The sequence below is a fragment of the Lagenorhynchus albirostris genome, chromosome 1 (assembly GCF_949774975.1).
Source record: "Lagenorhynchus albirostris chromosome 1, mLagAlb1.1, whole genome shotgun sequence".
NCBI classification, from domain to species: Eukaryota; Metazoa; Chordata; class Mammalia; order Artiodactyla; family Delphinidae; genus Lagenorhynchus; species Lagenorhynchus albirostris.
Window position 1 is genome coordinate 36,222,562 of NC_083095.1, and position 26,674 is coordinate 36,249,235.

The 26,674-nt window shown below is 35.5% G+C and overlaps 1 protein-coding gene across 6 annotated transcripts in view; it reads right to left on the bottom strand.

The window, feature by feature from the left end:
• FUT8 (fucosyltransferase 8) overlaps nt 1-26,674 on the bottom strand; it is a 314,298-nt gene that overhangs the window by 189,726 nt on the left and 97,898 nt on the right. For 3 of the 6 annotated variants that reach the window (XM_060141031.1, XM_060141037.1, XM_060141022.1), the window contains one exon: nt 10,124-10,211. The exons of the other annotated variants lie outside the window; for them this stretch is intronic. The gene's annotated coding sequence lies outside the window, so the exon portion shown is untranslated. The remainder of the gene's footprint in view (nt 1-10,123; nt 10,212-26,674) is intronic. 6 annotated transcript variants of the gene reach the window in all.

The window sequence follows — 26,674 nt, forward strand, 5'->3', positions numbered from 1 at the left end:
ACAAAATGTGGTACATGCATAAAACAGAATATAAGTCTTAAAAAGAATGAAATTCTGATACATGATACAACATGGATGAACCTTGAAGACACTATGCTAAGTGAAAGAAGTCAATCACAAAAGGACAAATGTTGTATGATTCAACTCACATAAGGAACCTAGAGTAGTCAAAATCAGAGACAGAATAGTGATTAAAGGGCCTGGGGGTCAGGGAGAATGCGGAGTAAAGTTTTTTTTTTCTTTTCATTATTTTGACTTTTTTTTTTACTGAGGTTTAGTTGATGTACAATACTATATAACATAGTGTATATGTTATACATATACACTATGTATAACATAGTGATTATGTTATATAATATAGGTGTATAACATAGTGATTCACAATTTTTAAAGATTATACTCGACTTATAATTATTATAAAATATCAGCTATATTCCCTGTGTTGTTCAATACATCCTTATAGCTTATTTTATACATAGTAGTTTGTACCTCTTAATCCCCTAGACCCTATATTGTCCCTCCCCTCCACCATCCCTCTCCCACTAGTAACCACTAGTTTGTTCTCTGTATCTGGGAGTCTGTTTCTTTTTGTTATATTCACTCGTTTATTTTTTAGATTCCACATATAAGTGACAACATTTAGTATTCGTCTTTCTCTGATTTATTTCACTTACCATAATATCCTCCAACTCCATCCATGTTGCTGCAAATGACAAAATTTCATTCTTTTTTATGGCTGAGTAGCATTCCATTGTGTGTGTGTGTCTGTGTGTGTGTGTGTGCGCGCGCGTACGTGCACACGCATACTGTATCTTCTTTATCCATTCTTCTGTTGATGAACACTAAGGCTGCTTCCATATCTTAGCAATTGTAAATTATGCTGCTATGAACACTGCAGTGCATGTATCTTTTCGAATTAGTGTTTTCGTTTTTTTTGGATATGTACCTAGGAGTAGAATTGCTGGCTCATATGGTAATTCTATTTTTAGTTTTTTGAGAAACCTCCGTACTCTTTTCCACCATGGCTGCACCAATTTATAATTCCCACCAACAATGTATGAGACTTCTCTTTTCTCCACATCCTCACCAATATTTATTTGTATTCTTTTTGATGATAGCCATTCTGACAGGTTTGCGGTGATATTTCATTGAAGTTTTGATTTGCATTTCTCTGATAATTAACAATGTTGGGCATCTTTTCATGTGTCTGTTAGCCATCTATATGTCTTCTTTGGAAAAATATCTATTCAGATCATCTGCCCATTTTTTATAGGGTTGTTTGTATTTTTGATGTTGAGCTGTATGAGCTATTTATATATTTTGGATAGCAACCCCATGTTATAGGGGCTGGGGGTCAGGAAGAATAGGAAGTTAATATTTAATAGGTACAGAGTTTTATTCAGAATGATGAAAAAGTTCTAGAGATGGATAGTGGTGATGTTTGCACAACAATGTGAATATACTTAACACTACTGAATTATACACTTTAAATGGTTAAATGGTAAATTTTGTTATATATTTTTTACCATAATAAAAAAGGAGAAAAATATATAAATCATATTACTTTATGAATGACTTGTCCAAATAATACCTTGCAATCACAGAATTCTAATTGTCCTTAACATTAAATTATTAAGAAAAATGTAGTTTAAATTATTACCCAGTTTTATACTTATCTGTTTTTTTTAAAAACAAACACAATACCCCCCCACAAAAAAAACCCAAAAAACAAAAACAAAAACATCCTTGAAGAAAATAAAGTTATTTTGATCTCAGCCATACCCATAATGCATTTAATCTAACTCTGTAAATCCTTTGCTTTACAACAAAAATACTAAATGTGGCCATAATCAACATATCCTTATGTCCCTAACATTCACACATAAATTCATATCCATCTTCTCAGCAGAAGCTTGTCTTCGCTCAATGTTTTTGCAATTCAGTTTTTATTGTATTTTCTTCTATTCTTTTTTTTGCAGGTAAAGACTATGCATGCAAAGACTATACTTTGTGCAACATTTTCAGGGTTGTTAATAAGCATCTAATAAGGAGCTACTTAATGTCAAATAAAATGATAAACTGGAAATTCTTAAAAGTAATTAACACTTTGTATGCTAATTATTTCCTAAATTTTGGGAAATGTGTAAGAAAATAAGTTAAAGTTTACATTTACATTCATCTGATTACATACAAAAGCTGACTCAACTGCTACAGAATATAAAAGCAATAATATTTTGCTGCTGGTTTTTATAAAAGTGATTCATATTCAAATAAACCTAATTGAAATTCATGGAATTATAACATCGTTAAAATACAAACTTCCCAGTTCGTCAATCTACAACCCTTCAATACAATATACCACATATACATCAATTCCTATTCTGTGATTATGTCAAAGAAATTATATTGATTTAACACATAGCTAAGTTCACCAATAATACTGATCTAATTCATAACTCATTTATGAGTCTTGACCTTAATTTACTAACTAAAATTTAGTATTAAATTTTAATACTGGTTTATTATTCTTTCTCTGATAATTATCAAACCAGAAAAATTTCAGTACTGAATAGTTTTCCACGGTCTGCCCATAAAACCATTACTGTACACTGAAGTCTCCTTTTAAAATAAAGTCACCTAAGATAAAAAGAACAAAAGCAAAGAAATAGGTACATTCAAGTGTTTGGACTCCCTAACATACTGCCCTATGCATATTCTTTCTAGAAGTAGCTATTGGGTTGGCCATAGGGTGCCTTTGGTTTTTAAGTAAAAATAAAAGATATGTTTTCATTTTCACCAAGAACTTCATTGACCAACATATTCACCCTTTTGTTCCACTGCCTTCTGCCATTTTTCAGGCAACTTCATAATTCCATCTTCCCAAATCTTTTTATCATTTTGAGCAAAGAACTGTTCCAGGTGCCTTTTACAGTCTTCCAGGGAATTGAAACTTTTTCCATTAAGAGAACTTTGTAAAGACCGAAATAAATCGCAATCCGAAGGTGCAATGTCTGGTGAATACGGTGGATGAATCAGAACTTCCCAGCCAAGCTCTAACAGTATTTGCCTGGATATCAAAGAAACATGCGGTCTTGCATTATCCTGATGGAATATTATATGTTTTCTGTTGACTAATTCTGGACGCTTTTCGTAGAGTGCTGCTTTCAGTTGGTCTAATTGGGAGCAGTACTTGTTGGAATTAATCGTTTGGCTTTCCACAAGAAGCTCATAATAGAGAACTCCCTTCCAATCCCACCATATACACAGTATCACCTTCTTTGGATGAAGACCGGCCTTTGGTGTGGTTGGTGGTGTTTCATTTCGCTTGCCCCACGATCTCTTCCATTCCACATTATTGCACAGTATCCACTTTCATCGGCCATCACAATTTGTTTTAAAAACAGAACATTTTCATTACGTTTCAGTAGAGAATCACATGCAGAAATAGTCAAGAAGGTTTTTTTCGCTTAACTTATGTGGAACCCAAACATCAAAGTGATTCACATAACTAAGCTGGTGCAAATGATTTTCAGTGCTTATTTGGATATTTTGCGTATGTTGGCTATCTCCTGCATGGTATAATGTTGATTGATCTCAGTTAATGTCTCGATTTGATCGCTATCAACTTCAACTGGTCTACTCGACCATGGAGCACTGTCCAGTGAGAAATCTCCAGCACGAAACATCACAAACCACTTTTGACATGTTCGATCAGTCACAGCACCTTCTCCATACACTGCACAAATCTATTTATTGCGTTTCAGTTGTGTTTTTACCTTTCTTGAAATAATAGAGCATAATATGCCAAAAATGTTGTTTTTCTTCCATTTTCAATATGAAAATGGCTACACAAAAATTCACCAATTTTGATAAGTCTTTTTTTATATGCACATTGATATGACAGCTGTCATATACAGTCTAACAAAATTATTTCGAATAAAGTTAAAGACAACTAAGCACTACTAGAGCCATCCTATGGAAAAAAACGAATGAACCTTTTGGTCAACCCAGTATTTCAAGCGAAAATAAATTCTTCAATCTTGAATACTTTGAATCTTTCAATACTTGATTCAATATTTGAATCTTTCAATACTTGAAAATAAATTCAAGTATTGAAAATAAATCCTTCAATACTTTCCCAATGAATTGTATTAAGCAAAAATTAAGTAAGCGAGTGTAGAGAGTCCTCCCATTAAAAAAAAAAAAAAATCTAGAGATTTACTTTTCCTTATTACATTCCTCCTACTATATATTCTTTAAAAAATATTCTGGATTTGGTGTCCAAAAGATCTAACCAGTAAAACTCACATATTTATATCAGTTTTTTAGCAATTTAACATTCAGATTTAGATTCAACAAAAACCTCCTAGACTATATGAGGAAATGAATTACAACCACAACTTTACAACATGAGTATTAATGATCTTATGTCAAAGGAAAATTAGACTTGGAGAGACAAAATAATTTGATTTTACAATGATCTCATGACGAGTAACTAGTGAATTCAAGGACTGGAATCCAGACATTACTACTGATGCTGAAAGGAACTAGGAGGAGAAGTAACACCGGTCCATGCCAAATATGAGCCAGGCACCTTGCATGCATTTCCTCAATTAGTTCTTACCAGTGCTCTGTAAGGTAGGCACTATCTTCATTTTGAAGATGAGGAAACTGAGGTAAGAAATGATTTGACTTCATCAAGGTTTGTACAGCTAGTCAGCAGCTAAGACAGGACAGAAACCATGAGATTACACATTGATAGATTCTGTTCTCAAACCACTACTTGTGATCCAAGGAGGAAAGTTCATTTGATGTATTTTATTTTTGTGTTTGGTTTGGTTTGGTTTGATTTGGTTTGGTTTTTAATTCTACAGAGAGGGGAACAATTTCACTGAATCCATTTTAACAAGATTTCTAAATCCTGTCTATGTTATTAATCCCTGTAGTGTCGCTATCATAAGTCTGCCAGACAGACAAATGATAACAATGAATATTCTCTCCCTTTACAAATTCTCCCCTGTCCTTTCTCATCTGCTTCTGCTCTTCCTCTAGATCAGGGGTCCCCAACCCCTGCGCCACGTACTGGTACCAGTCTGTCAGTGGAAAAACTGTCTTTCATGAAACCAGTCCCTGGTGCCAAAAAGTTTGGGGACCATTGCTCTAGATCACTCAAAAGAATATGGATACCTAGAGGTCTATTATTCAGGAGCAAAGGTCAATAATTATCAAATACTGGCTAGGGCATGGGGGATTCATACATATTTTACAGTTTTCAAATTTTGCTACATGGAACCAAAGAGTTGTAGGAGGTATTCCTTCCTAATACCAGTAAACGAAAAAGTGCCAGGTAGGTTTCATTTGTAAAAGTAACCCCCATAACTCTTTCATTCATTACACCAAGGTTGAGGTAAGAAAAATGTTTAAGTATTTTAAAAAATCAAAGTTTTAAAATTCTTACTCTAAAATATGTAAGAGGTAGAGGTGAGGTAGGTGACAGTTTGTTGTATTTTTTAAAATGAGTTCCTCATCTTTTTTCTTTCTGATCACATATTTATGATGTGAATCCTACTAAAAAAAAATTAAAACTAAAAAGAACTCGCATATTCCCTGTTGTTGCTGGATTACAGATGTCAATCATATCCAGTTGATTGATGCTGCTGCTGAGTTCAGATATGTCCTTACTGATTTTCTGCTACATCTGTCCATTTCTGACAGAGGAGAGTTGAGGTATCACCTACTACAATTGTGGACCGATCTACTTCTTTTTGCAATTCTGTCGGGTTTTGCATCACACATTTTGACGACCTGTTAGGTGCATATACATTAAGGATTGTTAAGTCTTCTTAAAGAATTATCATTATATAATGCTCCTATTTATCCTTGAAAATCTTCCTTGCTCTGCAGTCTGCTCTGTCTGAAACTAATATAGTTACATCAGCTTCCTTTTGATTAGCGTTAGCATGGTATATCTTTCTCCATCCCTTTAATTTTAATCTATATGTGTCTTCATATTTAAAGAGAGTTTCTGTACACAACATATAGTTGGGTCTTGACTTTTGATCCAATCTGACAGTCTGTCTTTTAGTGCATTTAAACCACTGCTATTTAAAGCAACTATTGATATACTTGGGTTAATATCTACCATATTTGTTACTGCTTTCTACTCATTGCTTTTGTTCTTTGTTCCTGTTTCTGTCTTCCACTCTTTTTCTGTCTTTTGTGGTTTTAATTGAGCATTTTATGATTCCATTGTGTCTCTTTTCTTAGTATGTCAACTACATTTTTTTTAACTTTTTTTTAATGGTTGCCCTAGAGTTTGCATTATACATTTCCAAATAATCTAAGTCCACTTTCAAATAACACTATACCACTTCATATGTAGTCCAAGTACTTTATAAAAGAATATTCCTAATTTCTACCTCCCAACCCTTGTATCACTGTCATCATTCATTTCACTTATATATGAGCTATCATCACTGAATACATTGTTGCTACTATTATTTCAAACAAATTATGTTATCTGTTAGATCTATTAAGAAAAATAAAAGTTTTTATTCAAGCTTCACTTATTCTTTCTCTAATCTTCTTCTTCTTTTTTAAGGTAAATACAAGTTTCTGGCCTATATAATTTCCCTTCTCTGAAGAACTTCGTTTAACATATCTTGCAAAGCAGGTCCACTAGCAACAAATTCTCTCAATTTTTGTCTGCCTGAAAAAGTCTTTACTCTCCTTCACTTTTGAAGGATAATTTTACAGGATACAGAACTGTAGATTGTTGGTTTTTCCTCTCAACACTTTAAATATTCACCCCACTCTCTTCCTGTTTTCATAGTTTCTGAAGAGAAGAACTCTGTACCTAAGGTAATTCTTTCTCCTTTGGTTTCTTTCAAGATTATTTTCTGTATCTTTGATTTTCTGCAATTTGAATATGATATCCCTAGATAAAGCTTTTTGGGCACTTATCTTGCCTGGCATTCTCTGAACCTCCTAGATCTGTGGTTTGGAGTCTGACATTAATTTGGGGAAATTCTCTGTCATTATTCTTGTTTCTTTTTCTCCTTCTGGTATTTTCATTATGCATATGTTGTACCTTTTGTAGTTGTCCTACAGTCCTTGGATATTTTTTCTTTTTTCCAGTCTTTTTTCTCTTTGCTCTTCAGTTTTAGAAGTTTCTACTGACATATCCTTAAGCTCGGAGAAAGTCTTTCCTCAGCCACGCCCAGTCTAATAATGAACCCATCAAAGCCATCCTTCATTTCTGTTATAGCTTTTTATCTCAAGCACTTCTTTTTTATCCTTTATTAGATTTTCTATCTCTCTACTTATATTATTCATCTGTTCTTGGTTGTCTACTTTTTCCATTAGTGCTCTTGGCATATTAATCATAGTTGTTCTAAATTCCTGGTCTCATAATTCCAATATTCCTGACACACCTGAGTCTGATCCTGATGCTTGCTCTCTTTAAACTGTGGTTTTTGCTTTTTAGTAATAGTATGCCTTGTAATTTTTTTGTTGGAAGTCAGACATGATGCACTGGGTAAAAGGAACTGTAACGAATAGGAATTTACTAATGTGGTTAAGGTGTGGAGGGGAGTAGAAGCATTCTACAGTGCTATGGTTAGGCCTGTGCCCACCGAGCCGTGAATGTCACAAGTTCTTTTCAGTCCTATGCTCCCCTCCAAGGTGGAACAGGATGGCTACAGGGGACTGGAATGGGATATTTCTCTCCCCACCATGTGGAAAGCTACAGTTGGGTATTTCCCTTCCTCCAGGTCAGTTAGTCTCTGATAACACCTTAATAGATTAGGCCCTGGTAAAATACTTTCTCTTGATAGCAGATCTTGTTAAGAAAAACATGATGCCTTGGCATATTTCAAAATGGTTACTCTTCCCTCCCCCTGCAGGAAGCACCAGGCGCTTCTTCTCAGATATTCACTGTGAGGACCTGGTAGAGCTCCTAGAAGCAAACTCATGAAAGTGTGGGGGGCTCTCTATGACTGGGTCCCCCTGGAGTTTTTACCTCAGGCTTGTCCACATGGAGTTTCCCCTAATTTGTTAATCACACTTCAGATTTTCCTACCCACTAGTGGTGCCCTTGGAGGTTTTTGCTAGGGTAAGTTGTCATTCTCTATATTTGCCTGTCTGTCTCTCTAATTTGAGAGCAGAGGTTTGCCCTGTGACCTCACTTCTCTGATGGATCTAAAAAGAGTTGTTGATTTTTCAGTTTGTTCAGTTTTTTACTTGTGGTTAGGATGGAGTGATGACTTCTAAGCTTCTTACATGTCAGATCAGAAACAAAACAAAACAAAATCCATTTTCAATTTTTATGTTTTAACTAACTGATAGAGTGATATATAGCACTCTTATGATATTAGGGAGAGAAGAAACAAATGGAAATCTAAATTTGTCTCAATGGCACATGAATTACCTAAAATATGATTATTCATAGTGGTTACCCTATAAATAATACCAAAATGCAAATTATTAAACAATACACTTCATCATTTCTTTCTGAAACAATGAAAACACATAGATGAATATCGTAGGTTATGGTTTAGATCCCGCATCATTATTATACACTAAAATATTTCCTAAATAAACACTTGATTAAATTTCCATAAGAGCTTTTAAAAAAATCTATCAATAAGTACTGCAATGCACTGGTTATCCCTACTGTTGAATTGCAGAAAAATAAGCCTGTTTCTTATTCCTAAAGTAGCATTATAATGTCTTCTACACAAATTTAAGTTTTAAGATTCTTCCTCTGTGGGAAAAGAAAAATCAGTAGAAAGCTAAGATTTGTAGGTGACATTTGGATGCCAATTCCCAACATTTTCTATTGCCATGAAATTAACCTTTATCAAAATTACTTTACTTAGATTAGTCAACTGTGCTATCTGCTGTTCTTATAAGCAAGAAATACAACTAATTTTTTTTTCCAAATCACACTGTAAAACAGCTCATTACTTTTTATATCTCCGACTTAAATTGCATTCAACTTGAGTTTTAACATACTTAATAAGCCTCCAAACACAGCAAGAATATCAGAATGGCCAAACCCAAGGGAACATATTAGCAGTATCTTTGCTTTACATAAATGTAAATTTTATTATTATTTCCACATCTGTGGTGCATTAGATACAACAGACATTTCTGAGCCCTTTGTACAGTGAACAGATGGTGAACCATTACAAAATTAGGAGCAAGCGTTACATCTTAAGGAATTAATAATGTTATTTATATTAATAATTATTAATAATGTTATTATTAATTACAAAATTAGGAGTGAGCATAACATCTTAAGGAATTATTAATAATGTGATTATCCTTCATTCAGAGGATAACTACAGAGTTGCACATATAATTTTCCTAGGAGGATCGTAAGGAATTAGAGTGAGATATACGGAGAATGGTAATAGGGATAGCCACAAAAAGAACTGGGAAAAGAGACCACACAGTAACAAGTGAAAGATTATATAAACACTCCTAGAAAAAAGAAAATCTACCCAAAAAAGGATTGTCAAATGAGGATGAAGATGGATTCTTGTGAAAAATGGAAAAGAGTGCTCTAAAAGTTTCACTTTTAATTTGCTGAATATAAAATATATTCCTGAGACCCCACATTCCTGAAACCCCAAAACGAAGTCAATGTCTAAGTAAAACTGAGACTTAGTACTTGACATAGTTTCTAGCTAAAGTAATAACCAACAAAATGGATCCAATTATGGCAGTTTACAAGAGATAAATGAAAACATCAAAAGCAAAAACAAAAAATATTAAGACTATCTAGTCATGTCAGTTTATGTAAAAATAAACTATTCAGCTGAGAATGGCTATGTAAAAGGGACAAGATAGCCTAGCAGACAGAGCACAGAACATAGTCCTGCTCCAAAAAACTGTATGATTGTTTTGAAAGTCATCGTATCATCTCTAGAGCTGAAATAATATAGACTCAGTGGAATCTTTTGAGGAATAACGATATGACATAAATAAATAAATAATACAGTTTCTTCTGGGTGAGAAAACACTACCTAAAGAGAAAAGCGTTTTCTAACCTTTTAAAAGAGAAAATTTTGATTTATTTACAAAGTTACTTAAATATTAAGCATGAAAAACGGCTTACCTTTCTTCCCCTAGAACATAAGATGACGAAATCACATATTTCCAATGGAAGATATTACTGCTTGAATCTGGGTCACTAAAATTACCAACTGTTTAAAATGAGACAAAAGAAAGCAGTAACATTAATTATCTACAACTATACATTTTCTTTGTTGTTAACATAAAACTTACTTACAGGAAACCTTAAGGCCCCTCAGGCCTTGAAGAGATATATGTCCCTAGGTTTGAACTCTCCAGGGAAATCTTTGAAGCAAAGATTCGACAAATAGTTAAAACTATTTAAACAATTCCTGTTCACGAAATGTAAATGGTTTTCTTAACTAAAAAAATTTTTTTAGTATTTACTGTTATCACCTTACTTCAATCCTTTTTCCCTAAAAAGGAAAACACTAAAGTCCAGCTAATATAAAAAGGCCTCACTGTTTTGTTTTGTTTTTTTTTTTAAAAAAGGTGGGGGAGAGGAATATTCAAACAGCTTCAAGGACAAAAAGCATGTTCTAGACCAGCTCTTATTTACAGTTCCTCATCTAGAATTCAACTAACATCCAACTGCAGCAATCAGCCAAGCTTGGCAAATTAAAATAACAGTAATTTTGACAGATTATCTTCTATAAATATTCAAATATGGACGTTTGTGTGCATGCAAGGGTCTCTATATGCCAATCAAAATGCTTTGTTTAGGATCCTAAAATTGAGCATTTTTTCACCCCTCATTTCTGTAGGGGTGCCCTGAATCCTTAACTTTCATTTTAACTCTTTCACCTCAAACGATAAAGAGGCCAATTATTTCAATTCCGTGACCTGAATTGTATTATCTACAGCCTGAATTTTAAAAAATTTAAGAGTTACATTCATAAAAAGACAGAAACAAAGAACCTAGGATCTTAAAAATCTAGGTCTGTAAAGACAAAAGGAAAGATCCAGGAATTGGGGTTAGTGGGGATGAGGGAGGTAGGCAGAGGATCTTGAAGGATGGCAACTGAATAACTTTTTAGTCATGTGATCAGGTATGCCTTGGTAAAGTAAAATCCAAATGTAAAGAGCAATTAATAACTTCATAAATTTGGGCTGTATGCAAAGTTCAATTAAGGTAGATCACCATTTATTTGGCTCAAGGAAAGAAGATCCTCTGCTTTGATGACAACCTGAAGTACATCAAAGTGTCAAAAGTGGAAAAGTGCATTTAGTATGAAATTCAAACCAAATTTTTAAAATCCATAGATAGCCCTATTTAATCAAGAATAATGGCTTTAGTGAACACAAGCTATCTGATGCATGAATTTCCTAATTGTCCTCCTATCCTATCTCCCATTAGTTTCCCTTAAACATATACACAATTACTGAAAAGCCTCAGATGTTCCAGGAAAACTACAAGTGATTGGCATGCCTCTGCGTCTGGAGCAGCATCAAAATTATGGAAGAAAAGTCAACCTATTCTGAGGCACTGTCCTTCTAGTGCCACCCGGAAAGAAATGGCTATAAATACCTCTACTCAAATTGCTCAAAATATTTCTAGAAAGTGGCCTTGCAAGAAACTCTTCCTTAATGATCCACTCCTTTCAACCACCCAAAACCAGGTCCAACAATGGATCCAAGCCAGACCAGTGGTTTGTTCTCAAAGCAGGAAAGAGAGAAGAAAGTTTGGTCTAGGGACTAGTAGCTTCAGCCTCCACTGGGCGCTTCTTAGAGATGCAGAATCTCAGGCCCTAACCAGTGACATACTGAATCAGAATCTGCATTTTAACAAGATTCCCAAATAATTCACATACATATTAAACTTTGAGAAGCTCTGCAGGAAGAAGAATATTAGAATGAGAGAGAAGGTATAATCTTCTGTTCAAAGATTAGTTCCACTGTAGGCCACTGTTTGGCCAATAAGCAACCAATTTTTAACCTCTGGTTTATCAGTACTCCTACAATGTCTGTATTTTGAATAAGGGATCTTGAAAAACAGAAATCCCTTTAGAGTCAAAGGAATGAGTAATGGACTCTCAGTTCCCAAGAAAGGCTGTGACAGTTATCTTAGAGCACGTAGTCCTGTCTCATGCCCCCAAATCACATTAGCTAGACAAGTAATTTAAAAATAATAATAATGACTCCTTTCATTCTAAATCCTAGACACTAAGAGCATGCAGGATCCCTGTAGCTAAGAAAGAGACCAAGAGAGGAGGAGAAGGCTATATGTGCTGGTTATTCAGCTACAGTCTCCCAGCAGCAAATCCACCCTTTAATACTCAGCTCAGTAACGCTGAAAATAGAACTCTGGAAACTACTTTTCTCTTTTGCCAGCTAGCTTCCTCATACTGCCAATGAGAACACTAAAAGGAGAAACTTGCTTTTTCCACTCAGCATTGCCCTAGCACAGGCCCTCCACCCCAGCAGCAGCAGTTGGTGACAGCCACAAGTTTTCTCTGGCTCTCTCAGAAGTACCAGCAACAGCCAGAAGTTTTGAGCCCCAGCCCTCTGGATGACTGATGCTTTCTGCAATTTTTGACTCTGTGTTATTCCAGTGTTCCCCTTTTGCCTTTTCAGCCTCTGACACCTGAGAACCCACTCCCTGTATTAAATTTTCTTGGTAGAAATATCTAGCGTAGATTGTTTCCCTGTCCAGATTCTAAATGATATATCATGACTAGATGGAATAAAATTTCAGCAAGATTTGATCAGTTTGGAAAACTACTTTCCCAAAACATGATAGTCCATGAGAAAACATTTACTGCCTCTCCTCAAAAATATGTACAAGAAGGGAAACAGAGGCAAGAAGTACAGTTGAGAAAGAAAAAAGAGGGAATATAACCTAAGAAAGTAATGTACTAAAACAAATATTATGGTAGAAAACACACTTTAGCTCCCAAAAACATAAAGAAAGGGCCAATACAAAGTCTGAAACAAATATAAGTTTTCCACCTTAATAAAAATCACAGAATTTATGAAGTGGAAGGAACTTTATTCTTCTGCCTCTGCCACTGTTCAGTTTTGTTAAAGCAACTTTATATTGAGTTTGAATTACTATACTTTCAGGAAGCTGTTGAGAAATTAGGGAGAGTCCAAAGAAGATTATAAAAATGATGAAAGCAATAGGAGATAGAAGCCATGAAGAAGGGTTCAAGGAGTCAAACATTTTAGTCCAGTATAGTGTGAAGATAACTTCAAGCCAAAATTATTAGCTGCCTCCTAGTTAAAGAGTTCTGACCAGCTATGCTTCATCATCCCTACAGATGCTTAAAGGGATAGAAGAGAACAGTAAATGAAGACATAAAATGGAGCTACTTAGCTTACTGACTCTCCTTCACATCACTAAAGTAGTAGCTCTTAATGCTATTCACACATGAGAATGACCTAGAATATTTTTTTACAAAAAAGAAAAAAATGATAATGATGATGATAATGTCCAGAACACTAATGCCAGAGATCTGATTTAACTAGTCTGGGGTAAAGCCTAGGCATGTTTTTTAAAAAACAAAAACAAAAAACACCCAAGTTTTTATAAAGTACTGACAGAAGGATTCAGAACCACTAGTAGGACATTCTGTAACTTTAATACTCAAGTTATGATCTGAAGACTAGCTACATCCAGATTACCTGTGGAGCTTGTTAGAATGGCAGCAGCTCAGGCCTATTCCAAAGCTAGTAGGAATCTACATGTTACCAAGATCCCCAGGTAACCTGCATGCACATCGAAGTTTGAAAAACATTGTTCTGTAACAGTTTGAAAAGGGTGTGCGAGAAAGAGTGTGTGTGAGTTTGTGTGTGTGTGCGCGCGCGCGCGCACGTGCACACAAAACTCCAGCCTAAAAATAACTTTCTAAATTAAGCTTTTCTAAAGTTTTAAAATATTAATTTTGTTAACTTTTAAAGTCTATTAGCATCTACTGAGACTACTATTTTAGTGAGTGAATAATAACTAATACATGTTCAGCCTGTACTATTGCAGGCATTGTTCTTTGCTAAATGATTTAATCCTCAACATGTGTAAAAAGTAGATAATTTTATAATCCCTGTCTTACAGATAAAACCGAGGCAAGAGTTATATAAAATAAATAACCTGCCCCAGTTCACACAACTAGTAAGTGGTAAAGCTGAGAACTGAACCCAGATAGTCTTGTTTAAGAGTTTAGACTCTTAACCACAAAAAATAATACTATGTTTACCAATACCATACCAAAACATTTTGAAATAATTCAGAAGAAAAGTATAATTATTGGAAATAAAAATGCTATAAGAATAAAGGGAAAAAAATCAGTGTGCTTTTCTCTGATTTAAAAGGAAAACTATCAACAGTTATAATAGTAATATAATCACATCAATACTGTTACGGGTTTGTGGCCCACACTTAAAACAGAGAGGAACATGACAGAAAAGGCAGTAACTCAGATTACCTGTAATGCCAACACTGTCAATATTTTGGGGTGAGTGATAAACATACCAATACTGCACACGGGCCTCCTATGAAAGAAAAATGTCTGGAGAAAACCACTTTGCTCTATGTATTTGGGAAATAACTGAAACCCCATGTTAGGAGACACATTCTCCGTGATGCCTCCTTAATTCACCCTGCACTCTTACCGCCACCGCCCCCTCCTCAGAAAAGAAAAGGACATAAGGCTATGATTATTTTTCACAATGAAACAGGCGTGATATAAAATGTAGTCTGATTTTTCTCCTCTTCTGTACCCCACTGCTCCTAACTTCTAAAAAAGTTCACTCTCTGCTTCTGTCACAACAGAAGCAAAATCTCCAGTCCCAGGAAGACCCAATGATTCTTTCGAAAATGCTGAAGACTACTTTTAAAGAAGAGGTCAGACAACAGGCTCAATAAAAGACCTACTAGAAAGGTTTAATAATTCATGTGAATTCTAAATAGCACAACAGAATATAGCCAAAGTTCCCAGAGATAAATAATATTATTGTATTGGCAAACAGATTGAGTTTAAAATATGCAAAATTATATCCTATGAGTATTTAAAGCAGAGCAACAATGTCTATGATGTTTAAGCTTCATTCAGTCTAAGGACACTCCCCAAAAGTGAAGTGTACAATACCTTTTTCATTAACAATGACAAAGCCCTGGTGACCTCATTTCTGAGAATGAACAAAACTACAGACATTAAAAATGGAGTTGCTTAACCCACAGAGTTATTAAAGTGGATGCTGGAGCCAGAAAGATTTGGGGGGTAAAGATACCAATGCAAAGACTCACTGAAATGGAGTCTTCTAAAGACCTAAGTGTAAAATTATGACTTGAAGCCAATTCATTGGTTCCTTTAGGTAAGGTTTTACATGAAGAATCTAAGAAAGCTGAGGTTCATGTGAAGAACTGTAGGGATGAAACTTGACTTCCCAAACTGTGGATCTGGAGTAAGACTTCCCAGGAAGCCAACACAGACAAAACCCAGAAGAAGAGTGTTCTTAGGAGGGAACACAACCGTCGAAAAGCACAGAAGCTGAGCATTCCTGATATGACTCTTTCATTAACTAATATGACTAATAAAGTGACCCATACCAAAACTCCTTGAAAATTTCCATCAGGTTTTAATTATTCATATTAGTTATGTAAATTATTTATAGTTTTATTTTCCTTTCTAGTTAGCACCAGAAAACCACTGTCTTCACCTCTCTACCTATCTTCATAATAGTATGTTCTCAATCTGCCTTACTTTCCTACCTTATTCAAAAAGACTACATTATTTGAATAATAAGTAAAATATGCTATATTTATGAAAAAATTAAAATATACCTCAAAGAAGTGATATTTACTAAATAAAAGTTGAATGAACAAATATCACTACCCTCCTACCCTCATAACATGGAAAAAATTTAATGGAAAAAATTTACCAGCTCCATCACCAATAAAATAGAAAGCTTATTATATCAAAGAAACACAACTATTTAAAAACCACTAGAATCATTTTTTAATCATCAGGAAGAATAAATTTAAAAAGATGATTCTCAAAATTCATGGTGAATCAGAATTATTTATTAAGCTCGTAAAACTGCAGAATCCAAGCTCCGTGACCAGAGATTCTGATTCATAAAGTCTGAGTTTCTAAAGATGAACCCAAAACTCTACATTTTAACAAGCTTCCTAAGTGATTACCATGCAGATTATCCTTGAACTACACTTTAATATATACTTCACCTTCGAATCCACTGTCAACACCTCAATAAGTCTTTGAAGTCTGGTCAGAATGCCCACTCCTGAGTCTTATCTTAACAGCCTCAACTTCTACTTAAACTACATGCTTGGAACTAACACAGAGAAAATAATTATAGCAACCAGTTATTGGACATATATTACTATGGGCTATAAAACTTTGCATGATCTATTATATATACATAAGAATTAAATGATATTTTTCATGTAAAGTACATAGTACAGTGTCTGGCTAAAACAAATAAATGCTCAATAGAAGTAGCCGCTAGTTGAAAACTAATGTCCACACAAAAACCTACACATGGTTGTTTATAGTAGCTTTATTCATCATTGTCAAAACTTGGAAGCAACCAAAATGTCCTTCAGTAGGTACTGAATGGATAAGTAACCTATGGTGCATCTAGACAGTGAAATACTTACTATTCAGTGCTAAAAAGGAATGAGCTATCAAGTCATGAAAAGACATGGGGGAACCTTAAAGTGAATGAAGTCAATCTGAGAAGGCTACATAGTGTATGATTCCAACTAATATGCCATTTTGGAAAAGGAAAAACTATGGAGACAGTAAAAGGATGAGGAATTATCCAGGGCTAGAAGTTGGGGAGAAGGGATGAAAAAGCACAGAGGATTTGGGGGCTGCAGTGAATGTACTCTTTATGATTTTACAATGATAAATACATATCATTATATATCTGTCCAAACCCACAGAATGTACAACATAAAGAGTGAATCCTAAGGTAAACTGTGGACTTTTGATTATGATGTGTCAATGAAGGTTCATCAATTGTAACAAATGTACCACTCTGGTGGGGAATGTGGACAATGGAGGAGGCTATGCATATGTAGGGGCAAAGCATACACAGGAACCCGCTGTACCTCCCTCTCAGTTTTGCTGTGAACCTAAAACTGCTCTAAAAACAACTGTCTTTATTAAAAAAAAACAAACAGTAAACTGCTATTATCCCTAACATCAGAGATATTATTTTGTGGGGGTCCTCCTAACAACCCTAAGAGGTGGTTGCTACTATTTCCAAATTGCAGTTAAGGAAACTAAGGTTTAATAACTTGCCTGGGCAAGTAACTTGCACAGAGATAGTTAAGGAGCAGAGACAGCATTCAAGAGAAACCAAGTAACTCCAAAACCCGAACCCTTTACTCTAACCTAACTTCCTGAAGCAGCCAGGCAACAACAGCCACTACAAAACCACTCCAACAGTCATAACCACCCTTTACAAGAATTTTCCTGAGCCATCTCCAGGTCAGTCATGACTTAAGCCCACTCTCACAACGTTCCTGTAAGTCTAAGAATTAAAGAAGGACAGGCATAGGACTCTGATGGATGGCTGAGGACAGGTAATCGTAATAACCAATATTAAGTATGGGTTAATGAATGAACTACTTTGCACTAAGGAATGTTCTAATAAATATAATACTTAGTGAGTGTTTAATGTTTTCACAGTACTTTAGAATTATAAGTTACTCATAACTCCATGACAAGGGTCAATATGACTGTTAACCTTCCAGCAGAAAATATGAACAGACAGGTTAGTAAAATCTAGTCTAAAGTTAAACAGCTAACACTAAATAACTTTAGATTTCATTAACCTGTCAAACTCAGTCTTGGGACTCTCCACAGATAAGGACTATGATCCTTAGTTAAGAGTCTAAGAAGCCACAGAAGGGATCAATTCAAAATAACTAAGAATTCTATATTTCATCCACACAAAATATGAACGTAATAAATATGAAATTCAAAGTTCTCTAACATGATGTTTCCTACGCAAATTTCATAAAATTTTATGTTCCTAATGATTAAGTTTTGTATATGAATCATTTATTTTTTAAAACACTGTAACTTTTCTCAAAATATCTGTTTTTCCCCTCATCTCAAATTGCTCCCAGGTGGCTACTGTTTTCTTTCTTCCAAGTATATTTCTAGCTTGCTTCTTCCCACAACCCATCCCCCAAATGGTAAGCATTGGTTTCCACAAACCTCCCTTACCCCCACCTGAACCACAACTACATTCACAACAAATAAAACACAATTAGTCATGGCAAAAAAGATTTATATACTGATAACATCATCATAGCACTAAAACTACAAACTCAGAAAATGAAAATTACTGGTAAAAGTACATTCTATTCTGTTAAACTGTACAGAGCAGAACTTGTATTTTAACCCAGTATCTCTTAACAAGTTAACACAAGCCTTACAGCTGTTACTTAGTTTTATAAATCTTACAGTTTTACAGATAACTAAGAAAATTTTTAATGAAATGCATTAAAATTAGGCTCTTAGCCAAATAAAATATGATACATAATACAGGACAATATACGTATTTAACTCAGCCAGAAAAAACACATACCTCTTATTTGTTCACTGTCTTCTTAAAGGAAATAAAATCTTCACTACCTGTCCCATACAGAGAGTCTGATTCACTGGAGTGCTACTGCCCAAGGAACCCCAGTACTACAGGAGGAAGCCAAAGAGTGAACACTTCCTTCTACTGGAGATCTGTTCATTAAACACGTAAAAGTATGTATCTCCATTATCTAAATTTTTACAAAGAACACATATTACACTTTCATAGTTAGAAAAGATTTAGTCATTTTTTTATGTGATAAGTTTATTTTGTTCAGGTTTTTCTTTTCTTTTTCTCTTCTTTTTTTTTTTAAGGAAAAAGCAGATTTTAGAAATCCCTGCCTGAGGAATGATGTAACCTTAAACATATTAAATCCCATAAAAGCAAATCAGTGAAATCAGTGAGGTTCTGAAGGGTTCCAGACAGAGGCACAGAGTCCCTGAACCAACAGACACCACATTTCATGAGTAAGAACTGTGTGCTTCTCTTCCAGAGCTGTCTACAGAAAAAGCACTATGCTCTTTATATAAAACCAGGGCCCAGAACTTATATAAAGACCACAGAAATTATTTGGAATGCCCTAGAAGTCCCTCTAACTATAACGCACAGTACCTCAAACAACAGGAAGCCTAAATGACAGGAAGCCTAAACATTTGGTAAATCCTTCCCTACCTCTTCTTACCAAGTATAAACAATGTTCCCCCTCCTGAGCAGATTCTCTGGACACAACTGAATAGTGATGCCTTTCCACCTCAGATTGCCCTCCACTCCTCCACAGGGGGTGAATAAGCCATCTAATTGTAATTCAGTCAGAAATTTTTTAAGAACATATCTTTTAATGGTATAAAAATGCACTGTCCATTAAGGTAGTCAGTAGCCACTAAGCATGTGAAATATGGCTAGTTTAAACTGAGAAATGTTGTAAGTGTAAAATACACACTGATTTCAAAGACTTAGTAGGAATAAAAGAATGTAAAATATTTCATTAATTTTTTTATTAATTAGTTTAAATAATATTTTGATATATTAGGTTAAATAAAATATATTATTAAAACTAATTTAACTGTTTCTTTTTACCTTATTTAATGTGGCTACCAGAAAATTTTAAATTACATGCATGGTTCACATTATATTTCTATTGTACAGTGCTGATCTATATAAACTAATGATCATAAGCCCTTACTAAACTTCCTATATCAAGTTTTCATGCTTATATAGCATCATAAAATCTAGTCCTTACAAGAGCCTCACCAAAATTCCCTTTCCCTCTGATTTGCATAGTAGATTATATTCAGGTTCCTTCCTTTCTGATACCATCATGCAATCTTAAAATGTTGAATAAATTCTATATTTCACCTCCTCCACCACCACCACCTAAACCAAGTTATTACCAGCCTTAAAATGTTCATCTTTTATCTCTAATGGCTATCACATTTAGAGAAGGAAAGGCAGAGAATTTTTCCCAGAGGGGCCTCCAAGTTATCTTTAAAAAGCAATATGTGGTAGCATTAAAGGTTTGGTCTCTAGAACCAAAACGCATGAACCCTGCCTTCTACTGTGCAAAGCTCAGCTCCCTCATCTGTAACAAGGGTAAATACTATTAAGTTAGCACAATGTTAAATTAATATTTCATTTAACTAATTTCAATATTAAAATATCAATACCATAGGTTGTTGTAAGATAAAATAAGAAAAGCATTTAGGACAGCATCTGGGACTTTAGTGCTAATAAGTGTTAGCTATTATTGTTATCATTATTTCCTTTTTTGTCCTGCTTCCTGAACCTATCATTCTCTTTCTACTCCTGGCTATTCCATCAATAGGTTCTCTCTTCAGTCAAGCCTGCAACATATCCAACAAAATGTAAAGTATACACAACAGCAGATGGAGAGGGAGGTCATTTGGGGCCGACAAAAACAAAGAACACCAAACACAAGAGCCCATAAGAAAAGTGTACCGCATCACATAACAGAAAGATTCTTCGGTATGAGGAAAGCTAATTCTGGGACCCTGTAAAAGGTATCTTTCAAGGGGGTTGGAATAGATGTTCCTAAAGTCCCCTTTTAATCAAACTCTATGCCCCTGTCAAAGTATCCAACCCAGATGTTAAAATCCGGAACCTATTCTATTGATAATATTCAACAAGACTAAAAACTGTACATTCTTTGTGACACTCTGACTCAGCTACTGACTCATATCGTACACCCAAAAATTAACAAGCTCCTATCTGCATCTATTGTAGAGCCTAAGTTTAGACCTCTATCACATGGCAACCCATGTTAAAAATCTGTCCACTCTTACCTAAAAACTCAAAAAGCAATATATATATATATATATATATATATATATATATATATATGTACACACATATATGAAAAGGTCAAAATGCTCACTTTATCACTCATGAACCTAGAGCAGATTCAGGTGAGATTAAGGTTTATTCAACCTTAATAAACCTTAATATTATTTACCTTTGTGAAGTCTTCGGTTTTTAAAACAATTTCACGTGATTTCATTTGATTATTCCAGTAATCCTATAGTCACATCAAAGATACAGTCTCATTTTTTATGCAGTACCTGAATTTCAAAAGTCTGATTAATTAAAAATTATTCACTTTAGTATGTCTTAATAAGCAAGCTTTTAGTCCAAGACCGTGCTGGTCATAAGTGACAAAAGCCAGAACTGCACTGCACTATATCACACCATGCTAGAGCCTTTCTCAGAGAGAACCCGTAAGGGAAGGAAGAAAATGAAAGAAGACAGTGACAACAAATTTTGATAATGAGATAAATGTATGGCCAATCCTTAAATAAAACTGAATTGCTTTTCACATTTCATTTTTCCTATCTTATTAAAGTCTCAAAGTTTTATTTTCCTTCCTAAGAGTTTCTGTTAAGTTTCTTCCTTTATCCTCACAGTATTAGTTGTACTTTCATCAACAAAGTATACTCCATCTCAAATTTTACCTGCTATCTGCCCTCATACATATAAGCCAAACTATGTTTTAAAAGTTATGCAGTTTAAAAGTTTCCTCATTCTGCTTTAATGAATGTTTTACTATTCACTTGAATTCACCAGTATTCTCTGAAATGGCTTTTGTTCAAAGCTACCCTCTAAAAATAACCTACTATATAAGTTCACATTCTGCTGATATATCCACTAGACTTACGTGAGAAAAGAATTGGCAGCTTCTCTATAAAGTACCTACAATGAACAATCAACATTAGCTGACACTAAGATAATAAAAGCAAGTTAACTTGCTACCTATTGTCACTACTGAGTTCATATTTAGAACATCCTATAAACCTCCCTTTTAATCAATGACTTAATGTAATTCACTTGACTTCACTGAATCTGTTTCCTTACATGCAATAAAAAGAAAGTTGCTCTAGATATTTGGAATTTCTTCTAAGTTCTAAAGAGTTCCTGAGCCTGGGGATTTAAATCCAAGTTTATTTACTCTCTAAAAGTTGATTTATTATTTTAATGAACATATTTTGCACCTTTTCTATCTACTGTACTTGAAGGTAAGAACTATATATCTTTGTATCCTTACTCCTTTGAACGTGGTGCTATGCACATACAGGCATGTTTCAGCTGCCTTTCTACCTTAAGAGTTGAATTGTTAGCTTTGGCAGAAGACTCTTTCCATTACCTATGTGTGATTCAATGGCAAATCACTACAATTTCTGAGAAGATAACACTGTAAAATTAGGTTAAAATCCAAGTTATGTTATTATAGCCCAGGATGGATATTCAGCATGAGTAGCATCCACAAAAGAGATGGTAATTAACTGGGACAGGGACACTGGCCCTAAACCTTGCTCTTAGTCACAGTTCTTCATAACCCTTATATCCGTTTCCCAACTGATGAATTGAAAACCAGACCTTAGAATGACATCCACATCCTTAGATCATAAAACTATAGGAAGGAAGAGTGAGGGAAACATTAACATCGATGTGTATTTTACTTCTGATTCAATCTAATAGAACTTGCTCCAAAAATTAAGAAATTTACCAAATTTGTTCTTAGACAAGGTGAAAGGCAATTTCCTATTACAGTAAAATTTGAAGAAATATTTTTTTTAAAACATAGACATAAGGTTTTTTTTAGGTATTTCCAGTCAACCTGTAATAATGTCAACGTTATCTTAAATTTAGACTGAAAGCCTATTATCCCTCTAAGTATTTTTAGTAGATGCCTAGGCCTTGATAAAAATCACTAAACTGTGTTTGGAATACTCATACATCTATAAAATTCAATGCAGAAACAAGCAGACAACAATCGTTTAACTGTGCACAGAGCAGTAGGAAAACAAAAGTTTCTGGGAACCTTAATAAAGAGTCACATATAATCATTACATCCGCATGCAGTTAAACACATGACACTCCGCTTTCGGGAATCCTGAGTTTACCAAAACTTTCACAACTAAATTTGGGTTACTTGGGGTGAGGGAAAGAGATGCGAAAGGGGAGTGAGGAGCCTTTAAAAACCCCTATTTTGACTAATCTGCAGCTGTAATTACAGCTGTTCTGAAGCTTTTCTTGGAACTGCCCAATTACATTTTTTTAAAATAATAATAACCAAAAGTAGTTTAATGAACTGAAGAATTTGATAGGAGGACTTCTTCATAGTTAAAGGCTATTTCTATTGTTTTTGCTCTGCAACTAATAGATAAGGATTGTTACATAAATGCAAGAAGCTTTCTCAGCTTCCTTGAATGTTGGAAGTTTTAACATAAAAAAATACATTAGAAAATGCACTGCACTTCCTTCCTTTAGCACTTCTGCAGAAACTCACATTTTATATTTCTCCTCCCTCGCCATGCCATCTATTTGGCATACCTATGAAACAAGTCTATGACCCAAAGCAGAAATATGTATGATATCAATAAACAACACATTGAATCTGTAACAGAGAAGAGCCAATTTTGACTCCATGTTGGATCTATTTCTTTGACTTTAGCCTTTGCTTTTCATTGCTTTTGTTATTATGATCATACATAATGGCCTGCCTCAGGGAACCCTGCCCACCTGTGGATGGCTGCAAGAAAGAAGAAATTAACACATCCCCTCCCCGAGGCTGGCCATTCCAGAAGATGTTTTGCAAGAGTGATGGCCCTTTTTACTTTACCTCCTCCTGCCTCTCCCTCTCTATTCTGCCTTTTTTACTTTACTTCCCTCTCCATTCTGCCTTTTTTACTTTACTTCCCTCTGTGATTCTATAAAAGAAACTGTAAGATGGTTTTTCTAGGGACCCTAGTCCACCATCTTCTCAGTCTGCCAGCTTTCCGAATAAAGTTGTATTCCTTGCCTCAACACCTTGTCTCCCAATTTACTGGCCTGTCGTGCAGTGAGCAGAGCAGCTTGGACTCAGTAACAAATCCTTTTGATATCATTCCAAATATATTCTCTAATAGTGTATTTACATTTTAAAAAAAAGGTTACATCATACACCAGCACAAATGGAGTTATACACATTGTAGACTCATTTTTGTGTTATATTTTAGATATGATCAGCATCTCAGTTCTCTCGATAATTATTCATTCAAAGGGACAAATATTTAAAAATCACAAATGTCATTCCGGTCCAAGATGGCGACATAAGAGGCTCCCAAACTCACTGCCTCCCACAGACACAATGAATCTACAGCCAAACACGCAACAAGTTTCTCTGAAGGAAATTCAAGAACTAGTGGAGTGACTACTACACATACAGTGAAATGAGAAAAAACCTACATGGAATAGGTGGAAAGACTGAGACAGTTGTTTCGTAAAACCCACTCTCAGCACAGCAACATACAGTTGGGAGGGAATTCACAACTACCAGCTGCTCCCTAAAGAATGAAGAGTTTAGACCCAACATCTAGCACCCCAACTTTTAAGACTTCCATCTGAGGGATGGGCCCCCAAAACACCTAGCTCTGAAAGCCAATGAGCTTGCATCCAGAAGACCCAGAAGCTAAAGCAAACAAAGAAACAGTTCTTGGCGGGCTCTCTAGGGCTGTGGCTATCCCCCCAGGGCTCAGTGCAGAGGCAGCAGACAGAAACAGCCTGAAGGTCAGGTTTTTAATTTAACACATATCTAAGGGCCAACTGCAATCCTCTCCAGAGATCAGGGAGGGCATCAATGTTCTCCCTCTGCCCCACTCCAGGTCGCCAGTGCACACATCTGGTGCCTGGATTTTGCAGCAGCTGCCCAAAGGACACACCCCTTCATAGGCTGGCTCTGGTACCCATCAGGGCTGCATTCACGGGTTCAACAGGATTGTACCAAACAAAGAAATAGTTCATAACTGGCTATCTCCCTTCCCCAGGGCCTGACACAGAGGAAGGGGACAAAACACCCATCTCCCAATCATTTCCTGAAAGAGACCTAATTACCTACTTTAAAAGCTGTTGCCTGAAGGTCAGGCTTCTAGTTTAGCATGCATCTAAGAGACATCAATCCTCCCTGAAGACCATAAGCAAGCAGACTATCTTGCATTCTCCCTGTAGATCACTCCAAATCATGCATATCTCCATGAAAGGAGCTGTACACATCTGGCACCCTCACTATTGTGACTGCTACCCGGGGGGTTGCACCCCTTGATTGCCTGGCTCTGGTACCTAGTCAGGCTTATGTCCACAGGTCCCACAGACATTAGTAAACAAATAAATGGTTCTTAAGTGGCTAATCCCCAGGGCTCAACATAGAGGGAAAAGACAGAAGAACCCAGTCTTTACCTGAAAGACATCTACTTGCATACTTTAAAAGCTGCCACTTTAGGGTCTAGCTTCCAATTAGCCTGCACAGAGGTGCTAACTGGTCTTCCCTTCTGGGACACTTGACAGGTCTTGTCATACGTCCAACTACAGGAAGCCATGAAGAAGGTGCCTTGGACAATCACAAAGGTTTGAGAGACAACCAAGAGCTACAGCTAAACTGAATGAAAAGACTCATCAACTATAATACATGAGGCCATTCCATCAAGTCTAGGAGAGGTGGCTATTTATCTAATGCACAGAAACCAACACAGAAAGTCAAGGAAAATAAAGAAAAAGAGGAATATGTCCCAAACAAAAGAAAAAGACAAAACTCCAGAAACAAAGCTTATAAAAATGGAGATAAGTGATTAACCTGATACAGTTAAAAATAATGGTCATAAAGATGCTCACCATAGATGAGAATAACACATGAACAAAGTGAGAATTACAGCAGAGATAAAAAATATAAGAGAGGGGCTTCCCTGGTGGCGCAGTGGCTGAGAGTCCGCCTGCCGATGCAGGGGACACGGGTTCGTGCCCCGGTCCGGGAAGATCCCACATGCCGCGAAGCGGCTGGGCCCGTGAGCCATGGCTGCTGAGCCTGCGCATCCGGAGCCTGTGCTCCGCAACAGGAGAGGTCACAACAGTGAGAGGCCCGCGTACCGCAAAAAAAAATTAAATTAAAAAAAAAAAAAAATATATATATATATATATATATATATATATGAGAGTACCAAACAAATCACACAGCTGAACAACACAATAAGTGAATGGAAAAACTCAATAGAGGGGTTCAACAGCAGATTAAATCAAGCTAAAGAGAAGATCAGCAAACTTGAAAACAGGGCAGTGAACTTCAATCAATCAGAGAAGCAAAGAGAAAAAAAAACAATGAAAAAGAATGAGTATAGTTTAAGGGAATTATGGGATATTGTCAAGCTGACCAATACACACATTATAGGAGTCCCAGGAGAAGAAAAAGAGGCAGAAGGCTTCTTTGAAGAAAAAATGGCTGAAAACTTCCCTAACCTAGGGAAAGAAACAGACACTCAGATACAGGAAGTCTACAGTGCTTTAAACAAGATAAATCTAAGCTGAGATACATTATAATTAAATTATCAAAAGGTAAAGACAAGGACAGAATCTTAAGAGCAGCAAGAGAAAAACCACATGCTAAGTAAAAGAAAACCTCAAAAGGATGTTCAGCAGATTTTTTCAGCAAAATCTGAAAATTTTTTAAAGGACAGAAGGAAGTGGAATAATATATTCAAAGTGCTGAAAGAAAAAA